The sequence below is a fragment of the Ambystoma mexicanum genome, chromosome 4q (genome assembly GCF_040938575.1).
Source record: "Ambystoma mexicanum isolate Mex_15411 chromosome 4q, UKY_AmexF1_1, whole genome shotgun sequence".
Lineage (NCBI taxonomy): Eukaryota > Metazoa > Chordata > Amphibia > Caudata > Ambystomatidae > Ambystoma > Ambystoma mexicanum.
The window spans coordinates 529,021,495-529,042,482 of NC_090928.1; the positions used below are offsets into that span (position 1 = coordinate 529,021,495).

The following is a 20,988-nucleotide window of genomic DNA, read 5'->3' on the forward strand; positions in this document are numbered from 1 at the left end:
GAAATAGTCTAAGAAAGTATCAAACACAATTACCAGTCAATATCAGAACGCATTGAAGAATATCAGGAAATAGCCGATTAAACCTGTGTGGAAAAAAGTCTTATTTGTGTTTTCTCCACTTTATTTTATAGTAAGATGATACATACTTTTTCTTTTACAGTGAATACATTAAGGTGTGGTATTGCCCCATTACACATCATCCAGACATGCATTCATATATTGCATGTTAACAATCAAAATATTGCAAATATTGTAAAGAGACTTTCAATTTCTATTTTTTTGGTCATAAAAGCACTAAAATTTTAGTTGTTTTCGCCCAACGTGGGGCTCGAACCCACGACCCTGAGATTAAGAGTCTCATGCGCTACCGACTGAGCAAGCTGGGCTTCTTTGGATGCCCATAGTTTTCTTCCCTATCCCTGCACTGCCGGTTTCCACAGATAGGATGTATTTTTTTGGTCAAAATGCACTACAATTTTAGTTGTTTTCGCCCAACGTGGGGCTCGAACCCACGACCCTGAGATTAAGAGTCTCATGCTCTACCGACTGAGCTAGCCGGGCTCCTTTGGATGCCTATAGTTTTCTTCCCTATCCCTGCACTGCCGTTTTCCACAGATAGGATGTATTTTTTTGGTCAAAAAGTACTACAATTTTAGTTGTTTTCGCCCAACGTGGGGCTCGAACCCACGACCCTGAGATTAAGAGTCTCATGCTCTACCGACTGAGCTAGCCGGGCTCCTTTGGATGCCTATAGTTTTCTTCCCTATCCCTGCACTGCCGTTTTCCACAGATAGGATGTATTTTTTGGGTCAAAAAGCACTACAATTTTAGTTGTTTTTCGCCCAATGTGGGGCTCGAACCCACGACCCTGAGATTAAGAGTCTCATGCTCTACCGACTGAGCTAGCCGGGCTCCTTTGGATGCCTATAGTTTTCTTCCCTATCCCTGCACTGCCGTTTTCCACAGATAGGATTTATTTTTTTGGTCCAAAAGCACTAAAATTTTAGTTGTTTTCGCCCAATGTGGGGCTCGAACCCACGACCCTGAGATTTAGAGTCTCATGCTCTACCGACTGAGCTAGCCGGGCTCCTTTGGATGCTTATAGTTTTCTTCCCTATCCCTGCACTGCCGTTTTCCACAGATAGGATGCTGTGTAATCATAGGCTCTGGTGGATTTTGGAAAGAAAATACACATCAGCCAGAGGCAGAAATAGTCTAAGAAAGTATCAAACACAATTACCAGTCAATATCAGAACGCATTGAAGAATATCAGGAAATAGCCGATTTAACCTTTGTGGAAAAAAGTCTTATTTGTGTTTTCTCCACTTTATTTTATAGTAAGATGATACATACTTTTTCTTTTACAGTGAATACATTAAGGTGTGGTATTGCCCCATTACACATCATCCAGACATGCATTCATATATTGCATGTTAACTGAAAATATTGCAAATATTGTAAAGAGACTTTCAATTTCTATTTTTTTGGTCAAAAAGCACTAACATTTTAGTTGTTTTCGCCCAACGTGGGGCTCGAACCCACGGCCCTGAGATTAAGAGTCTCATGCTCTACCGACTGAGCTAGCCGGGCTCCTTTGGATGCCTATAGTTTTCTTCCCTATCCCTGCACTGCCGCTTTCCACAGATAGGATGCTGTGTAATCATAGGCTCTGGTGGAGTTTGGAAAGAAAATACACATCAGCCAGAGGCAGAAATAGTCTAAGAAAGTATCAAACACAATTACCAGTCAATATCAGAACGCATTGAAGAATATCAGGAAATAGCCGATTAAACCTGTGTGGAAAAAAGTCTTATTTGTGTTTTCTCCACTTTATTTTATAGTAAGATGATACATACTTTTTCTTTTACAGTGAATACATTAAGGTGTGGTATTGCCCCATTACACATCATCCAGACATGCATTCATATATTGCATGTTAACAATCAAAATATTGCAAATATTGTAAAGAGACTTTCAATTTCTATTTTTTTGGTCAAAAAGCACTAAAATTTTAGTTGTTTTCGCCCAACGTGGGGCTCGAACCCACGACCCTGAGATTAAGAGTCTCATGCTCTACCGACTGAGCTAGCCGGGCTCCTTTGGATGCCTATAGTTTTCTTCCCTATCCCTGCACTTCCGTTTTCCACAGATAGGATGCTGTGTAATCATAGGCTCTAGTGGAGTTTGGAAAGAAAATACACATCAGCCAGAGGCAGAAATAGTCTAAGAAAGTATCAAACACAATTACCAGTCAATATCAGAACGCATTGAAGAATATCAGGAAATAGCCGATTAAACCTGTGTGGAAAAAAGTCTTATTTGTGTTTTCTCCACTTTATTTTATAGTAAGATGATACATACTTTTTCTTTTACAGTGAATACATTAAGGTGTGGTATTGCCCCATTACACATCATCCAGACATGCATTCATATATTGCATGTTAACAATCAAAATATTGCAAATATTGTAAAGAGACTTTCAATTTCTATTTTTTTGGTCATAAAAGCACTAAAATTTTAGTTGTTTTCGCCCAACGTGGGGCTCGAACCCACGACCCTGAGATTAAGAGTCTCATGCGCTACCGACTGAGCAAGCTGGGCTTCTTTGGATGCCCATAGTTTTCTTCCCTATCCCTGCACTGCCGGTTTCCACAGATAGGATGTATTTTTTTGGTCAAAATGCACTACAATTTTAGTTGTTTTCGCCCAACGTGGGGCTCGAACCCACGACCCTGAGATTAAGAGTCTCATGCTCTACCGACTGAGCTAGCCGGGCTCCTTTGGATGCCTATAGTTTTCTTCCCTATCCCTGCACTGCCGTTTTCCACAGATAGGATGTATTTTTTTGGTCAAAAAGTACTACAATTTTAGTTGTTTTCGCCCAACGTGGGGCTCGAACCCACGACCCTGAGATTAAGAGTCTCATGCTCTACCGACTGAGCTAGCCGGGCTCCTTTGGATGCCTATAGTTTTCTTCCCTATCCCTGCACTGCCGTTTTCCACAGATAGGATGTATTTTTTGGGTCAAAAAGCACTACAATTTTAGTTGTTTTTCGCCCAACGTGGGGCTCGAACCCACGACCCTGAGATTAAGAGTCTCATGCTCTACCGACTGAGCTAGCCGGGCTCCTTTGGATGCCTATAGTTTTCTTCCCTATCCCTGCACTGCCGTTTTCCACAGATAGGATTTATTTTTTTGGTCCAAAAGCACTAAAATTTTAGTTGTTTTCGCCCAATGTGGGGCTCGAACCCACGACCCTGAGATTTAGAGTCTCATGCTCTACCGACTGAGCTAGCCGGGCTCCTTTGGATGCTTATAGTTTTCTTCCCTATCCCTGCACTGCCGTTTTCCACAGATAGGATGCTGTGTAATCATAGGCTCTGGTGGATTTTGGAAAGAAAATACACATCAGCCAGAGGCAGAAATAGTCTAAGAAAGTATCAAACACAATTACCAGTCAATATCAGAACGCATTGAAGAATATCAGGAAATAGCCGATTTAACCTTTGTGGAAAAAAGTCTTATTTGTGTTTTCTCCACTTTATTTTATAGTAAGATGATACATACTTTTTCTTTTACAGTGAATACATTAAGGTGTGGTATTGCCCCATTACACATCATCCAGACATGCATTCATATATTGCATGTTAACTGAAAATATTGCAAATATTGTAAAGAGACTTTCAATTTCTATTTTTTTGGTCAAAAAGCACTAACATTTTAGTTGTTTTCGCCCAACGTGGGGCTCGAACCCACGACCCTGAGATTAAGAGTCTCATGCTCTACCGACTGAGCTAGCCGGGCTCCTTTGGATGCCTATAGTTTTCTTCCCTATCCCTGCACTGCCGCTTTCCACAGATAGGATGCTGTGTAATCATAGGCTCTGGTGGAGTTTGGAAAGAAAATACACATCAGCCAGAGGCAGAAATAGTCTAAGAAAGTATCAAACACAATTACCAGTCAATATCAGAACGCATTGAAGAATATCAGGAAATAGCCGATTAAACCTGTGTGGAAAAAAGTCTTATTTGTGTTTTCTCCACATTATTTTATAGTAAGATGATACATACTTTTTCTTTTACAGTGAATACATTAAGGTGTGGTATTGCCCCATTACACATCATCCAGACATGCATTCATATATTGCATGTTAACAATCAAAATATTGCAAATATTGTAAAGAGACTTTCAATTTCTATTTTATTGGTCAAAAAGCACTAAAATTTTAGTTGTTTTCGCCCAACGTGGGTCAAAAAGCACTACAATTTTAGTTGTTTTTCGCCCAACGTGGGGCTCGAACCCACGACCCTGAGATTAAGAGTCTCATGCTCTACCGACTGAGCTAGCCGGGCTCCTTTGGATGCCTATAGTTTTCTTCCCTATCCCTGCACTGCCGTTTTCCACAGATAGGATTTATTTTTTTGGTCCAAAAGCACTAAAATTTTAGTTGTTTTCGCCCAATGTGGGGCTTGAACCCACGACCCTGAGATTTAGAGTCTCATGCTCTACCGACTGAGCTAGCCGGGCTCCTTTGGATGCTTATAGTTTTCTTCCCTATCCCTGCACTGCCGTTTTCCACAGATAGGATGCTGTGTAATCATAGGCTCTGGTGGATTTTGGAAAGAAAATACACATCAGCCAGAGGCAGAAATAGTCTAAGAAAGTATCAAACACAATTACCAGTCAATATCAGAACGCATTGAAGAATATCAGGAAATAGCCGATTTAACCTTTGTGGAAAAAAGTCTTATTTGTGTTTTCTCCACTTTATTTTATAGTAAGATGATACATACTTTTTCTTTTACAGTGAATACATTAAGGTGTGGTATTGCCCCATTACACATCATCCAGACATGCATTCATATATTGCATGTTAACTGAAAATATTGCAAATATTGTAAAGAGACTTTCAATTTCTATTTTTTTGGTCAAAAAGCACTAACATTTTAGTTGTTTTCGCCCAACGTGGGGCTCGAACCCACGACCCTGAGATTAAGAGTCTCATGCTCTACCGACTGAGCTAGCCGGGCTCCTTTGGATGCCTATAGTTTTCTTCCCTATCCCTGCACTGCCGCTTTCCACAGATAGGATGCTGTGTAATCATAGGCTCTGGTGGAGTTTGGAAAGAAAATACACATCAGCCAGAGGCAGAAATAGTCTAAGAAAGTATCAAACACAATTACCAGTCAATATCAGAACGCATTGAAGAATATCAGGAAATAGCCGATTAAACCTGTGTGGAAAAAAGTCTTATTTGTGTTTTCTCCACATTATTTTATAGTAAGATGATACATACTTTTTCTTTTACAGTGAATACATTAAGGTGTGGTATTGCCCCATTACACATCATCCAGACATGCATTCATATATTGCATGTTAACAATCAAAATATTGCAAATATTGTAAAGAGACTTTCAATTTCTATTTTATTGGTCAAAAAGCACTAAAATTTTAGTTGTTTTCGCCCAACGTGGGGCTCGAACCCACGACCCTGAGATTAAGAGTCTCATGCGCTACCGACTGAGCAAGCCAGGCTCCTTTGGATGCCCATAGTTTTCTTCCCTATCCCTGCACTGCCGTTTTCCACAGATAGGATGTATTTTTTTGGTCAAAATGCACTACAATTTTAGTTGTTTTCGCCCAACGTGGGGCTCGAACCCACGACCCTGAGATTAAGAGTCTCATGCTCTACCGACTGAGCTAGCCGGGCTCCTTTGGATGCCTATAGTTTTCTTCCCTATCCCTGCACTGCCGTTTTCCACAGATAGGATGTATTTTTTTGGTCCAAAAGCACTAAAATTTTAGTTGTTTTCGCCCAATGTGGGGCTCGAACCCACGACCCTGAGATTTAGAGTCTCATGCTCTACCGACTGAGCTAGCCGGGCTCCTTTGGATGCCTATAGTTTTCTTCCCTATCCCTGCACTGCCGTTTTCCACAGATAGGATGCTGTGTAATCATAGGCTCTGGTGGATTTTGGAAAGAAAATACACATCAGCCAGAGGCAGAAATAGTCTAAGAAAGTATCAAACACAATTACCAGTCAATATCAGAACGCATTGAAGAATATCAGGAAATAGCCGATTTAACCTGTGTGGAAAAAAGTCTTATTTGTGTTTTCTCCACTTTATTTTATAGTAAGATGATACATACTTTTTCTTTTACAGTGAATACATTAAGGTGTGGTATTGCCCCATTACACATCATCCAGACATGCATTCATATATTGCATGTTAACTGAAAATATTGCAAATATTGTAAAGAGACTTTCAATTTCTATTTTTTTGGTCAAAAAGCACTAAAATTTTAGTTGTTTTCGCCCAACGTGGGGCTCGAACCCACGACCCTGAGATTAAGAGTCTCATGCTCTACCGACTGAGCTAGCCGGGCTCCTTTGGATGCCTATAGTTTTCTTCCCTATCCCTGCACTGCCGTTTTCCACAGATAGGATGTATTTTTTGGGTCAAAAAGCACTACAATTTTAGTTGTTTTCGCCCAACGTGGGGCTCGAACCCACGACCCTGAGATTAAGAGTCTCATGCTCTACCGACTGAGCTAGCCGGGCTCCTTTGGATGCCTATAGTTTTCTTCCCTATCCCTGCACAGCCGCTTTCCACAGATAGGATGCTGTGTAATCATAGGCTCTGGTGGAGTTTGGAAAGAAAATACACATCAGCCAGAGGCAGAAATAGTCTAAGAAAGTATCAAACACAATTACCAGTCAATATCAGAACACATTGAAGAATATCAGGAAATAGCCGATTAAACCTGTGTGGAAAAAAGTCTTATTTGTGTTTTCTCCACTTTATTTTATAGTAAGATGATACATACTTTTTCTTTTACAGTGAATACATTAAGGTGTGGTATTGCCCCATTACACATCATCCAGACATGCATTCATATATTGCATGTTAACAATGAAAATATTGCAAATATTGTAAAGAGACTTTCAATTTCTATTTTTTTGGTCAAAAAGCACTACAATTTTAGTTGTTTTCGCCCAACGTGGGGCTCGAACCCACGACCCTGAGATTAAGAGTCTCATGCGCTACCGACTGAGCAAGCCGGGCTCCTTTGGATGCCCATAGTTTTCTTCCCTATCCCTGCACTGCCGTTTCCCACAGATAGGATGTATTTTTTTGGTCAAAAAGCACTACAATTTTAGTTGTTTTAGCTCAAGGTGGGGCTCGAACCCACGACCCTGAGATGAAGAGTCTCATGCTCTACCGACTGAGCTAGCCGGGCTCCTTTGGATGCCTATAGTTTTCTTCCCTATCCCTGCACTGCCGCTTTCCACAGATAGGATGCTGTGTAATCATAGGCTCTGGTGGAGTTTGGAAAGAAAATACACATCAGCCAGAGGCAGAAATAGTCTAAGAAAGTATCAAACACAATTACCAGTCAATATCAGAACGCATTGAAGAATATCAGGAAATAGCCGATTAAACCTGTGTGGAAAAAAGTCTTATTTGTGTTTTCTCCACTTTATTTTATAGTAAGATGATACATACTTTTTCTTTTACAGTGAATACATTAAGGTGTGGTATTGCCCCATTACACATCATCCAGACATGCATTCATATATTGCATGTTAACAATCAAAATATTGCAAATATTGTAAAGAGACTTTCAATTTCTATTTTTTTGGTCAAAAAGCACTAAAATTGTAGTTGTTTTCACCCAACGTGGGGTTCGAACCCACGACCCTGAGATTAAGAGTCTCATGCGCTACCAACTGAGCAAGCCAGGCTCCTTTGGATGCCCATAGTTTTCTTCCCTATCCCTGCACTGCCGGTTTCCACAGATAGGATGTATTTTTTTGGTCAAAAAGCACTACAATTTTAGTTGTTTTCGCCCAACATGGGGCTCGAACCCACGACCCTGAGATTAAGAGTCTCATGCTCTACCGACTGAGCTAGCCGGGCTCCTTTGGATGCCTATAGTTTTCTTCCCTATCCCTGCACTTCCGTTTTCCACAGATAGGATGCTGTGTAATCATAGGCTCTGGTGGAGTTTGGAAAGAAAATACACATCAGCCAGAGGCAGAAATAGTCTAAGAAAGTATCAAACACAATTACCAGTCAATATCAGAACGCATTGAAGAATATCAGGAAATAGCCGATTAAACCTGTGTGGAAAAAAGTCTTATTTGTGTTTTCTCCACTTTATTTTATAGTAAGATGATACATACTTTTTCTTTTACAGTGAATACATTAAGGTGTGGTATTGCCCCATTACACATCATCCAGACATGCATTCATATATTGCATGTTAACAATCAAAATATTGCAAATATTGTAAAGAGACTTTCAATTTCTATTTTTTTGGTCAAAAAGCACTACAATTTTATTTGTTTTCGCCCAACGTGGGGCTCGAACCCACGACACTGAGATTAAGAGTCTCATGCTCTACCGACTGAGCTAGCCGGGCTCCTTTGGATGCCTATAGTTTTCTTCCCTATCCCTGGACTGCCGCTTTCCACAGATAGGATGCTGTGTAATCATAGGCTCTGGTGGAGTTTGGAAAGAAAATACACATCAGCCAGAGGCAGAAATAGTCTAAGAAAGTATCAAACACAATTACCAGTCAATATCAGAACGCATTGAAGAATATCAGGAAATAGCCGATTAAACCTGTGTGGAAAAAAGTCTTATTTGTGTTTTCTCCACTTTATTTTATAGTAAGATGATACATACTTTTTCTTTTACAGTGAATACATTAAGGTGTGGTATTGCCCCATTACACATCATCCAGACATGCATTCATATATTGCATGTTAACAATGAAAATATTGCAAAGAGACTTTCAATTTCTATTTTTTTGGTCAAAAAGCACTAAAATTTTAGTTGTTTTCGCCCAACGTGGGGCTCGAACCCACGACCCTGAGATTAAGAGTCTCATGCTCTACCGACTGAGCTAGCCGGGCTCCTTTAGATGCCTATAGTTTTCTTCCCTATCCCTGCACTGCCGTTTTCCACAGATAGGATGTATTTTTTTGGTCAAAAAGCACTACAATTTTAGTTGTTTTCGCCCAACGTGGGGCTCGAACCCACGACCCTGAGATTAAGAGTCTCATGCTCTACCGACTGAGCTAGCCGGGCTCCTTTGGATGCCTATAGTTTTCTTCCCTATCCCTGCACTGCCGCTTTCCACAGATAGGATGCTGTGTAATCATAGGCTCTGGTGGAGTTTGGAAAGAAAATACACATCAGCCAGAGGCAGAAATAGTCTAAGAAAGTATCAAACACAATTACCAGTCAATATCAGAACGCATTGAAGAATATCAGGAAATAGCCGATTAAACATGTGTGGAAAAAAGTCTTATTTGTGTTTTCTCCACTTTATTTTATAGTAAGATGATACATACTTTTTCTTTTACAGTGAATACATTAAGGTGTGGTATTGCCCCATTACACATCATCCAGACATGCATTCATATATTGCATGTTAACAATGAAAATATTGCAAATATTGTAAAGAGACTTTCAATTTCGATTTTTTTGGTCAAAAAGCACTAAAATTTTAGTTGTTTTCGCCCAACGTGGGGCTCAAACCCACAACCCTGAGATTAAGAGTCTCATGCTCTAGCGACTGAGCTAGCCGGGCTCTTTTGGACACCTATAGTTTTCTTCCCTATCCCTGCACTGCCGTTTTCCACAGATAGGATGCTGTGTAATCATAGGCTCTGGTGGAGTTTGGAAAGAAAATACACATCAGCCAGAGGCAGAAATAGTCTAAGAAAGTATCAAACACAATTACCAGTCAATATCAGAACGCATTGAAGAATATCAGGAAATAGCCGATTAAACCTGTGTGGAAAAAAGTCTTATTTGTGTTTTCTCCACTTTATTTTATAGTAAGATGATACATACTTTTTCTTTTACAGTGAATACATTAAGGTGTGGTATTGCCCCATTACACATCATCCAGACATGCATTCATATATTGCATGTTAACAATGAAAATATTGCAAATATTGTAAAGAGACTTTCAATTTCTATTTTTTTGGTCAAAAAGCACTAAAATTTTAGTTGTTTTCGCCCAACGTGGGGCTCGAACCCACGACCCTGAGATTAAGAGTCTCATGCTCTACCGACTGAGCTAGCCGGGCTCCTTTGGATGCCTATAGTTTTCTTCCCTATCCCTGCACTGCCGTTTTCCACAGATAGGATGTATTTTTTTGGTCAAAAAGCACTACAATTTTAGTTGTTTTCGCCCAACGTGGGGCTCGAACCCACGACCCTGAGATTAAGAGTCTCATGCTCTACCGACTGAGCTAGCCGGGCTCCTTTGGATGTCTCTAGTTTTCTTCCCTATCCCTGCACTGCCGCTTTCCACAGATAGGATGCTGTGTAATCATAGGCTCTGGTGGAGTTTGGAAAGAAAATACACATCAGCCAGAGGCAGAAATAGTCTAAGAAAGTATCAAACACAATTACCAGTCAATATCAGAACGCATTGAAGAATATCAGGAAATAGCCGATTAAACATGTGTGGAAAAAAGTCTTATTTGTGTTTTCTCCACTTTATTTTATAGTAAGATGATACATACTTTTTCTTTTACAGTGAATACATTAAGGTGTGGTATTGCCCCATTACACATCATCCAGACATGCATTCATATATTGCATGTTAACAATGAAAATATTGCAAATATTGTAAAGAGACTTTCAATTTCTATTTTTTTGGTCAAAAAGCACTAAAATTTTAGTTGTTTTCGCCCAACGTGGGGCTCAAACCCACGACCCTGAGATTAAGAGTCTCATGCTCTACCGACTGAGCTAGCCGGGCTCCTTTGGATGCCTATAGTTTTCTTCCGTATCCCTGCACTGCCGTTTTCCACAGATAGGATGTATTTTTTTGGTCAAAAAGTCCTACAATTTTAGTTGTTTTCGCCCTACGTGGGGCTCGAACCCACGACCCTGAGATTAAGAGTCTCATGCTCTACCGACTGAGCTAGCCGGGCTCCTTTGGATACCTATAGTTTTCTTCCCTATCCCTGCACTGCCGTTTTCCACAGATAGGATGCTGTGTAATCATAGGCTCTGGTGGAGTTTGGAAAGAAAATACACATCAGCCAGAGGCAGAAATAGTCTAAGAAAGTATCAAACACAATTACCAGTCAATATCAGAACGCATTGAAGAATATCAGGAAATAGCCGATTAAACCTGTGTGGAAAAAAGTCTTATTTGTGTTTTCTCCACTTTATTTTATAGTAAGATGATACATACTTTTTCTTTTACAGTGAATACATTAAGGTGTGGTATTGCCCCTTTACACATCATCCAGACATGCATTCATATATTGCATGTTAACAATCAAAATATTGCATATATTGTCAAGAGACTTTCAATTTCTATTTTTTTGGTCAAAAAGCACTAAAATTTTAGTTGTTTTCGCCCAACGTGGGGCTCGAACCCACGACCCTGAGATTAAGAGTCTCATGCGCTACCGACTGAGCAAGCCGGGCTCCTTTGGATGCCCATAGTTTTCTTCCCTATCCCTGCACTGCCGTTTTCCACAGATAGGATGTATTTTTTTGGTCAAAAAGCACTACAATTTTAGTTGTTTTCGCCCAACATGGGGCTCGAACCCACGACCCTGAGATTAAGAGTCTCATGCTCTACCGACTGAGCTAGCCGGGCTCCTTTGGATGCCTATAGTTTTCTTCCCTATCCCTGCACAGCCGCTTTCCACAGATAGGATGCTGTGTAATCATAGGCTCTGGTGGAGTTTGGAAAGAAAATACACATCAGCCAGAGGCAGAAATAGTCTAAGAAAGTATCAAACACAATTACCAGTCAATATCAGAACGCATTGAAGAATATCAGGAAATAGCCGATTAAACCTGTGTGGAAAAAAGTCTTATTTGTGTTTTCTCCACTTTATTTTATAGTAAGATGATACATACTTTTTCTTTTACAGTGAATACATTAAGGTGTGGTATTGCCCCATTACACATCATCCAGACATGCATTCATATATTGCATGTTAACAATCAAAATATTGCAAATATTGTAAAGAGACTTTCAATTTCTATTTTTTTGGTCAAAAAGCACTAAAATTTTAGTTGTTTTCGCCCAACGTGGGGCTCGAACCCACGACCCTGAGATTAAGAGTCTCATGCGCTACCGACTGAGCAAGCCGATAGGATGCTGTGTAATCATAGGCTCTGGTGGAGTTTGGAAAGAAAATACACATCAGCCAGAGGCAAAAATAGTCTAAGAAAGTATCAAACACAATTACCAGTCAATATCAGAACGCATTGAAGAATATCAGGAAATAGCCGATTAAACCTGTGTGGAAAAAAGTCTTATTTGTGTTTTCTCCACTTTATTTTATAGTAAGATGATACATACTTTTTCTTTTACAGTGAATACATTAAGGTGTGGTATTGCCCCATTACACATCATCCAGACATGCATTCATATATTGCATGTTAACAATGAAAATATTGCAAATATTGTAAAGAGACTTTCAATTTCTATTTTTTTGGTCAAAAAGCACTACAATTTTAGTTGTTTTCGCCCAACGTGGGGCTCGAACCCACGACCCTGAGATTAAGAGTCTCATGCTCTACCAACTGAGCTAGCCGGGCTCCTTTGGATGCCTATAGTTTTCTTCCCTATACCTGCACTGCCGCTTTCCACAGATAGGATGCTGTGTAATCATAGGCTCTGGTGGAGTTTGGAAAGAAAATACACATCAGCCAGAGGCAGAAATAGTCTAAGAAAGTATCAAACACAATTACCAGTCAATATCAGAACGCATTGAAGAATATCAGGAAATAGCCGATTAAACCTGTGTGGAAAAAAGTCTTATTTGTGTTTTCTCCACTTTATTTTATAGTAATATGATACATACTTTTTCTTTTACAGTGAATACATTAAGGTGTGGTATTGCCCCATTACACATCATCCAGACATGCATTCATATATTGCATGTTAACAATCAAAATATTGCAAATATTGTAAAGAGACTTTCAATTTCTATTTTTTTGGTCAAAAAGCACTAAAAATTTAGTTGTTTTCGCCCAACGTGGGGCTCGAACCCACGACCCTGAGATTAAGAGTCTCATGCGCTACCGACTGAGCAAGCCGGGCTCCTTTGGATGCCCATAGTTTTCTTCCCTATCCCTGCACTGCCGGTTTCCACAGATAGGATGTATTTTTTTGGTCAAAATGCACTACAATTTTAGTTGTTTTCGCCCAACGTGGGGCTCGAACCCACGACCCTGAGACTCATGCTCTACCGACTGAGCTAGCCGGGCTCCTTTGGATGCCTATAGTTTTCTTCCCTATCCCTGCACTGCCGTTTTCCACAGATAGGATGTATTTTTTTGGTCAAAAAGCACTAAAATTTTAGTTGTTTTCACCCAATGTGGGGCTCGAACCCACGACCCTGAGATTAAGAGTCTCATGCTCTACCGACTGAGCTAGCCGGGCTCCTTTGGATGCCTATAGTTTTCTTCCCTATCCCTGTACTGCCGTTTTCCACAGATAGGATGCTGTGTAATCATAGGCTCTGGTGGAGTTTGGAAAGAAAATACACATCAGCCAGAGGCAGAAATAGTCTAAGAAAGTATCAAACACAATTACCAGTCAATATCAGAACGCATTGAAGAATATCAGGAAATAGCCGATTTAACCTGTGTGGAAAAAAGTCTTATTTGTGTTTTCTCCACTTTATTTTATAGTAAGATGATACATACTTTTTCTTTTACAGTGAATACATTAAGGTGTGGTATTGCCCCATTACACATCATCCAGACATGCATTCATATATTGCATGTTAACAATGAAAATATTGCAAATATTGTAAAGAGACTTTCAATTTCTATTTTTTTGGTCAAAAAGCACTAAAATTTTAGTTGTTTTCGCCCAACGTGGGGCTCGAACCCACGACCCTGAGATTAAGAGTCTCATGCGCTACCGACTGAGCAAGCCGGGCTCCTTTGGATGCCCATAGTTTTCTTCCCTATCCCTGCACTGCCGTTTTCCACAGATAGGATGTATTTTTTTGGTCAAAAAGCACTACAATTTTAGTTGTTTTCGCTCAACGTGGGGCTCGAACCCACGACCCTGAGATTAAGAGTCTCATGCTCTACCGACTGAGCTAGCCGGGGTCCTTTGGATGCCTATAGTTTTCTTCCCTATCCCTGCACTGCCGCTTTCCACAGATAGGATGCTGTGTAATCATAGGCTCTGGTGGAGTTTGGAAAGAAAATACACATCAGCCAGAGGCAGAAATAGTCTAAGAAAGTATCAAACACAATTACCAGTCAATATCAGAACGCATTGAAGAATATCAGGAAATAGCCGATTAAACCTGTGTGGAAAAAAGTCTTATTTGTGTTTCTCCACTTTATTTTATAGTAAGATGATACATACTTTTTCTTTTACAGTGAATACATTAAGGTGTGGTATTGCCCCTTTACACATCATCCAGACATGCATTCATATATTGCATGTTTACAATCAAAATATTGCAAATATTGTAAAGAGACTTTCAATTTCTATTTTTTTGGTCAAAAAGCACTAAAATTGTAGTTGTTTTCGCCCAACGTGGGGCTCAAACCCACGACCCTGAGATTAAGAGTCTCATGCGCTACCGACTGAGCAAGCCGGGCTCCTTTGGATGCCCATAGTTTTCTTCCCTATCCCTGCACTGCCGTTTTCCACAGATAGGATGTATTTTTTTAGTCAAAAAGCACTACAATTTTAGTTGTTTTCGCCCAACGTGGGGCTTGAACCCACGGCCCTGCGATTAAGAGTCTCATGCTCTACCGACTGAGCTAGCCGGGCTCCTTTGGATGCCTATAGTTTTCTTCCCTATCCCTGCACAGCCGCTTTCCACAGATAGGATGCTGTGTAATCATAGGCTCTGGTGGAGTTTGGAAAGAAAATACACATCAGCCAGAGGCAGAAATAGTCTAAGAAAGTATCAAACACAATTACCAGTCAATATCAGAACGCATTGAAGAATATCAGGAAATAGCCGATTAAACCTGTGTGGAAAAAAGTCTTATTTGTGTTTTCTCCACTTTATTTTATAGTAAGATGATACATACTTTTTCTTTTACAGTGAATACATTAAGGTGTGGTATTGCCCCATTACACATCATCCAGACATGCATTCATATATTGCATGTTAACAATCAAAATATTGCAAATATTGTAAAGAGACTTTCAATTTCTATTTTTTTGGTCAAAAAGCACTAAAATTTTAGTTGTTTTCGCCCAACGTGGGGCTCGAACCCACAACCCTGAGATTAAGAGTCTCATGCTCTACCAACTGAGCTAGCCGGGCTCCTTTGGATGCCTATAGTTTTCTTCCCTATCCCTGCACTGCCGTTTTCCACAGATAGGATGCTGTGTAATCATAGGCTCTGGTGGAGTTTGGAAAGAAAATACACATCAGCCAGAGGCAGAAATAGTCTAAGAAAGTATCAAACACAATTACCAGTCAATATCAGAACGCATTGAAGAATATCAGGAAATAGCCGATTAAACCTGTGTGGAAAAAAGTCTTATTTGTGTTTTCTCCACTTTATTTTATAGTAAGATGATACATACTTTTTCTTTTACAGTGAATACATTAAGGTGTGGTATTGCCCCATTACACATCATCCAGACATGCATTCATATATTGCATGTTAACAATCAAAATATTGCAAATATTGTAAAGAGACTTTCAATTTCTATTTTTTTGGTCAAAAAGCACTAAAATTTTAGTTGTTTTCGCCCAACGTGGGGCTCGAACCCACGACCCTGAGATTAAGAGTCTCATGCGCTACCGACTGAGCAAGCCAGGCTCCTTTGGATGCCCATAGTTTTCTTCCCTATCCCTGCACTGCCGGTTTCCACAGATAGGATGTATTTTTTTGGTCAAAAAGCACTACAATTTTAGTTGTTTTCGCCCAACGTGGGGCTTGAACCCACGACCCTGCGATTAAGAGTCTCATGCTCTACCGACTGAGCTAGCCGGGCTCCTTTGGATGCCTATAGTTTTCTTCCCTATCCCTGCACAGCCGCTTTCCACAGATAGGATGCTGTGTAATCATAGGCTCTGGTGGAGTTTGGAAAGAAAATACACATCAGCCAGAGGCAGAAATAGTCTAAGAAAGTATCAAACACAATTACCAGTCAATATCAGAACGCATTGAAGAATATCAGGAAATAGCCGATTAAACCTGTGTGGAAAAAAGTCTTATTTGTGTTTTCTCCACTTTATTTTATAGTAAGATGATACATACTTTTTCTTTTACAGTGAATACATTAAGGTGTGGTATTGCCCCATTACACATCATCCAGACATGCATTCATATATTGCATGTTAACAATCAAAATATTGCAAATATTGTAAAGAGACTTTCAATTTCTATTTTTTTGGTCAAAAAGCACTAATATTTTAGTTGTTTTCGCCCAACGTGGGGCTCGAACCCACGACCCTGAGATTAAGAGTCTCATGCTCTACCAACTGAGCTAGCCGGGCTCCTTTGGATGCCTATAGTTTTCTTCCCTATCCCTGCACTGCCGTTTTCCACAGATAGGATGCTGTGTAATCATAGGCTCTGGTGGAGTTTGGAAAGAAAATACACATCAGCCAGAGGCAGAAATAGTCTAAGAAAGTATCAAACACAATTACCAGTCAATATCAGAACGCATTGAAGAATATCAGGAAATAGCCGATTAAACCTGTGTGGAAAAAAGTCTTATTTGTGTTTTCTCCACTTTATTTTATAGTAAGATGATACATACTTTTTCTTTTACAGTGAATACATTAAGGTGTGGTATTGCCCCATTACACATCATCCAGACATGCATTCATATATTGCATGTTAACAATCAAAATATTGCAAATATTGTAAAGAGACTTTCAATTTCTATTTTTTTGGTCAAAAAGCACTAAAATTTTAGTTGTTTTCACCCAATGTGGGGCTCGAACCCACGACCCTGAGATTAAGAGTCTCATGCTCTACCGACTGAGCTAGCCGGGCTCCTTTGGATGCCTATAGTTTTCTTCCCTATCCCTGTACTGCCGTTTTCCACAGATAGGATGCTGTGTAATCATAGGCTCTGGTGGAGTTTGGAAAGAAAATACACATCAGCCAGAGGCAGAAATAGTCTAAGAAAGTATCAAACACAATTACCAGTCAATATCAGAACGCATTGAAGAATATCAGGAAATAGCCGATTTAACCTGTGTGGAAAAAAGTCTTATTTGTGTTTTCTCCACTTTATTTTATAGTAAGATGATACATACTTTTTCTTTTACAGTGAATACATTAAGGTGTGGTATTGCCCCATTACACATCATCCAGACATGCATTCATATATTGCATGTTAACAATGAAAATATTGCAAATATTGTAAAGAGACTTTCAATTTCTATTTTTTTGGTCAAAAAGCACTAAAATTTTAGTTGTTTTCGCCCAACGTGGGGCTCGAACCCACGACCCTGAGATTAAGAGTCTCATGCGCTACCGACTGAGCAAGCCGGGCTCCTTTGGATGCCCATAGTTTTCTTCCCTATCCCTGCACTGCCGTTTTCCACAGATAGGATGTATTTTTTTGGTCAAAAAGCACTACAATTTTAGTTGTTTTCGCTCAACGTGGGGCTCGAACCCACGACCCTGAGATTAAGAGTCTCATGCTCTACCGACTGAGCTAGCCGGGGTCCTTTGGATGCCTATAGTTTTCTTCCCTATCCCTGCACTGCCGCTTTCCACAGATAGGATGCTGTGTAATCATAGGCTCTGGTGGAGTTTGGAAAGAAAATACACATCAGCCAGAGGCAGAAATAGTCTAAGAAAGTATCAAACACAATTACCAGTCAATATCAGAACGCATTGAAGAATATCAGGAAATAGCCGATTAAACCTGTGTGGAAAAAAGTCTTATTTGTGTTTCTCCACTTTATTTTATAGTAAGATGATACATACTTTTTCTTTTACAGTGAATACATTAAGGTGTGGTATTGCCCCTTTACACATCATCCAGACATGCATTCATATATTGCATGTTTACAATCAAAATATTGCAAATATTGTAAAGAGACTTTCAATTTCTATTTTTTTGGTCAAAAAGCACTAAAATTGTAGTTGTTTTCGCCCAACGTGGGGCTCAAACCCACGACCCTGAGATTAAGAGTCTCATGCGCTACCGACTGAGCAAGCCGGGCTCCTTTGGATGCCCATAGTTTTCTTCCCTATCCCTGCACTGCCGTTTTCCACAGATAGGATGTATTTTTTTAGTCAAAAAGCACTACAATTTTAGTTGTTTTCGCCCAACGTGGGGCTTGAACCCACGGCCCTGCGATTAAGAGTCTCATGCTCTACCGACTGAGCTAGCCGGGCTCCTTTGGATGCCTATAGTTTTCTTCCCTATCCCTGCACAGCCGCTTTCCACAGATAGGATGCTGTGTAATCATAGGCTCTGGTGGAGTTTGGAAAGAAAATACACATCAGCCAGAGGCAGAAATAGTCTAAGAAAGTATCAAACACAATTACCAGTCAATATCAGAACGCATTGAAGAATATCAGGAAATAGCCGATTAAACCTGTGTGGAAAAAAGTCTTATTTGTGTTTTCTCCACTTTATTTTATAGTAAGATGATACATACTTTTTCTTTTACAGTGAATACATTAAGGTGTGGTATTGCCCCATTACACATCATCCAGACATGCATTCATATATTGCATGTTAACAATCAAAATATTGCAAATATTGTAAAGAGACTTTCAATTTCTATTTTTTTGGTCAAAAAGCACTAAAATTTTAGTTGTTTTCGCCCAACGTGGGGCTCGAACCCACAACCCTGAGATTAAGAGTCTCATGCTCTACCAACTGAGCTAGCCGGGCTCCTTTGGATGCCTATAGTTTTCTTCCCTATCCCTGCACTGCCGTTTTCCACAGATAGGATGCTGTGTAATCATAGGCTCTGGTGGAGTTTGGAAAGAAAATACACATCAGCCAGAGGCAGAAATAGTCTAAGAAAGTATCAAACACAATTACCAGTCAATATCAGAACGCATTGAAGAATATCAGGAAATAGCCGATTAAACCTGTGTGGAAAAAAGTCTTATTTGTGTTTTCTCCACTTTATTTTATAGTAAGATGATACATACTTTTTCTTTTACAGTGAATACATTAAGGTGTGGTATTGCCCCATTACACATCATCCAGACATGCATTCATATATTGCATGTTAACAATCAAAATATTGCAAATATTGTAAAGAGACTTTCAATTTCTATTTTTTTGGTCAAAAAGCACTAAAATTTTAGTTGTTTTCGCCCAACGTGGGGCTCGAACCCACGACCCTGAGATTAAGAGTCTCATGCGCTACCGACTGAGCAAGCCAGGCTCCTTTGGATGCCCATAGTTTTCTTCCCTATCCCTGCACTGCCGGTTTCCACAGATAGGATGTATTTTTTTGGTCAAAAAGCACTACAATTTTAGTTGTTTTCGCCCAACGTGGGGCTTGAACCCACGACCCTGCGATTAAGAGTCTCATGCTCTACCGACTGAGCTAGCCGGGCTCCTTTGGATGCCTATAGTTTTCTTCCCTATCCCTGCACAGCCGCTTTCCACAGATAGGATGCTGTGTAATCATAGGCTCTGGTGGAGTTTGGAAAGAAAATACACATCAGCCAGAGGCAGAAATAGTCTAAGAAAGTATCAAACACAATTACCAGTCAATATCAGAACGCATTGAAGAATATCAGGAAATAGCCGATTAAACCTGTGTGGAAAAAAGTCTTATTTGTGTTTTCTCCACTTTATTTTATAGTAAGATGATACATACTTTTTCTTTTACAGTGAATACATTAAGGTGTGGTATTGCCCCATTACACATCATCCAGACATGCATTCATATATTGCATGTTAACAATCAAAATATTGCAAATATTGTAAAGAGACTTTCAATTTCTATTTTTTTGGTCAAAAAGCACTAATATTTTAGTTGTTTTCGCCCAACGTGGGGCTCGAACCCACGACCCTGAGATTAAGAGTCTCATGCTCTACCAACTGAGCTAGCCGGGCTCCTTTGGATGCCTATAGTTTTCTTCCCTATCCCTGCACTGCCGTTTTCCACAGATAGGATGCTGTGTAATCATAGGCTCTGGTGGAGTTTGGAAAGAAAATACACATCAGCCAGAGGCAGAAATAGTCTAAGAAAGTATCAAACACAATTACCAGTCAATATCAGAACGCATTGAAGAATATCAGGAAATAGCCGATTAAACCTGTGTGGAAAAAAGTCTTATTTGTGTTTTCTCCACTTTATTTTATAGTAAGATGATACATACTTTTTCTTTTACAGTGAATACATTAAGGTGTGGTATTGCCCCATTACACATCATCCAGACATGCATTCATATATTGCATGTTAACAATCAAAATATTGCAAATATTGTAAAGAGACTTTCAATTTCTATTTTTTTGGTCAAAAAGCACTAAAATTTTAGTTGTTTTCGCCCAACGTGGGGCTCGAACCCACAACCCTGAGATTAAGAGTCTCATGCTCTACCAACTGAGCTAGCCGGGCTCCTTTGGATGCCTATAGTTTTCTTCCCTATCCCTGCACTGCCGTTTTCCACAGATAGGATGCTGTGTAATCATAGGCTCTGGTGGAGTTTGGAAAGAAAATACACATCAGCCAGAGGCAGAAATAGTCTAAGAAAGTATCAAACACAATTACCAGTCAATATCAGAACGCATTGAAGAATATCAGGAAATAGCCGATTAAACCTGTGTGGAAAAAAGTCTTATTTGTGTTTTCTCCACTTTATTTTATAGTAAGATGATACATACTTTTTCTTTTACAGTGAATACATTAAGGTGTGGTATTGCCCCATTACACATCATCCAGACATGCATTCATATATTGCATGTTAACAATCAAAATATTGCAAATATTGTAAAGAGACTTTCAATTTCTATTTTTTTGGTCAAAAAGCACTAAAATTTTAGTTGTTTTCGC

General features: G+C 39.7%; 20 non-coding genes across 20 annotated transcripts; all 20 read right to left on the bottom strand.

The window, feature by feature from the left end:
- Positions 1 to 488: 488 nt before the first annotated feature.
- Positions 489 to 561, bottom strand: TRNAK-CUU (transfer RNA lysine (anticodon CUU)). Its single transcript has one exon. It is a non-coding gene; the product is annotated as a tRNA-Lys (tRNA).
- Positions 562 to 663: 102 nt separating this feature from the next.
- On the bottom strand, positions 664 to 736 carry TRNAK-CUU (transfer RNA lysine (anticodon CUU)). The gene has a single exon. It is a non-coding gene; the product is annotated as a tRNA-Lys (tRNA).
- Positions 737 to 1,517: 781 nt separating this feature from the next.
- TRNAK-CUU (transfer RNA lysine (anticodon CUU)) lies at positions 1,518 to 1,590 on the bottom strand. Its single transcript has one exon. It is a non-coding gene; the product is annotated as a tRNA-Lys (tRNA).
- A 432-nt stretch (positions 1,591 to 2,022) lies between these two features.
- Positions 2,023 to 2,095, bottom strand: TRNAK-CUU (transfer RNA lysine (anticodon CUU)). The gene has a single exon. It is a non-coding gene; the product is annotated as a tRNA-Lys (tRNA).
- Positions 2,096 to 2,703: 608 nt separating this feature from the next.
- On the bottom strand, positions 2,704 to 2,776 carry TRNAK-CUU (transfer RNA lysine (anticodon CUU)). Its single transcript has one exon. It is a non-coding gene; the product is annotated as a tRNA-Lys (tRNA).
- Positions 2,777 to 2,878: 102 nt separating this feature from the next.
- On the bottom strand, positions 2,879 to 2,951 carry TRNAK-CUU (transfer RNA lysine (anticodon CUU)). Its single transcript has one exon. It is a non-coding gene; the product is annotated as a tRNA-Lys (tRNA).
- Positions 2,952 to 3,054: 103 nt separating this feature from the next.
- TRNAK-CUU (transfer RNA lysine (anticodon CUU)) lies at positions 3,055 to 3,127 on the bottom strand. The gene has a single exon. It is a non-coding gene; the product is annotated as a tRNA-Lys (tRNA).
- A 605-nt stretch (positions 3,128 to 3,732) lies between these two features.
- On the bottom strand, positions 3,733 to 3,805 carry TRNAK-CUU (transfer RNA lysine (anticodon CUU)). Its single transcript has one exon. It is a non-coding gene; the product is annotated as a tRNA-Lys (tRNA).
- Positions 3,806 to 4,280: 475 nt separating this feature from the next.
- Positions 4,281 to 4,353, bottom strand: TRNAK-CUU (transfer RNA lysine (anticodon CUU)). The gene has a single exon. It is a non-coding gene; the product is annotated as a tRNA-Lys (tRNA).
- Positions 4,354 to 4,958: 605 nt separating this feature from the next.
- Positions 4,959 to 5,031, bottom strand: TRNAK-CUU (transfer RNA lysine (anticodon CUU)). Its single transcript has one exon. It is a non-coding gene; the product is annotated as a tRNA-Lys (tRNA).
- Positions 5,032 to 5,638: 607 nt separating this feature from the next.
- TRNAK-CUU (transfer RNA lysine (anticodon CUU)) lies at positions 5,639 to 5,711 on the bottom strand. The gene has a single exon. It is a non-coding gene; the product is annotated as a tRNA-Lys (tRNA).
- Positions 5,712 to 6,316: 605 nt separating this feature from the next.
- TRNAK-CUU (transfer RNA lysine (anticodon CUU)) lies at positions 6,317 to 6,389 on the bottom strand. The gene has a single exon. It is a non-coding gene; the product is annotated as a tRNA-Lys (tRNA).
- Positions 6,390 to 6,491: 102 nt separating this feature from the next.
- On the bottom strand, positions 6,492 to 6,564 carry TRNAK-CUU (transfer RNA lysine (anticodon CUU)). The gene has a single exon. It is a non-coding gene; the product is annotated as a tRNA-Lys (tRNA).
- A 2,288-nt stretch (positions 6,565 to 8,852) lies between these two features.
- Positions 8,853 to 8,925, bottom strand: TRNAK-CUU (transfer RNA lysine (anticodon CUU)). The gene has a single exon. It is a non-coding gene; the product is annotated as a tRNA-Lys (tRNA).
- A 102-nt stretch (positions 8,926 to 9,027) lies between these two features.
- TRNAK-CUU (transfer RNA lysine (anticodon CUU)) lies at positions 9,028 to 9,100 on the bottom strand. The gene has a single exon. It is a non-coding gene; the product is annotated as a tRNA-Lys (tRNA).
- A 937-nt stretch (positions 9,101 to 10,037) lies between these two features.
- On the bottom strand, positions 10,038 to 10,110 carry TRNAK-CUU (transfer RNA lysine (anticodon CUU)). Its single transcript has one exon. It is a non-coding gene; the product is annotated as a tRNA-Lys (tRNA).
- A 102-nt stretch (positions 10,111 to 10,212) lies between these two features.
- Positions 10,213 to 10,285, bottom strand: TRNAK-CUU (transfer RNA lysine (anticodon CUU)). Its single transcript has one exon. It is a non-coding gene; the product is annotated as a tRNA-Lys (tRNA).
- A 2,240-nt stretch (positions 10,286 to 12,525) lies between these two features.
- Positions 12,526 to 12,598, bottom strand: TRNAK-CUU (transfer RNA lysine (anticodon CUU)). Its single transcript has one exon. It is a non-coding gene; the product is annotated as a tRNA-Lys (tRNA).
- Positions 12,599 to 16,421: 3,823 nt separating this feature from the next.
- TRNAK-CUU (transfer RNA lysine (anticodon CUU)) lies at positions 16,422 to 16,494 on the bottom strand. The gene has a single exon. It is a non-coding gene; the product is annotated as a tRNA-Lys (tRNA).
- Positions 16,495 to 19,975: 3,481 nt separating this feature from the next.
- On the bottom strand, positions 19,976 to 20,048 carry TRNAK-CUU (transfer RNA lysine (anticodon CUU)). Its single transcript has one exon. It is a non-coding gene; the product is annotated as a tRNA-Lys (tRNA).
- Positions 20,049 to 20,988: the final 940 nt, after the last annotated feature.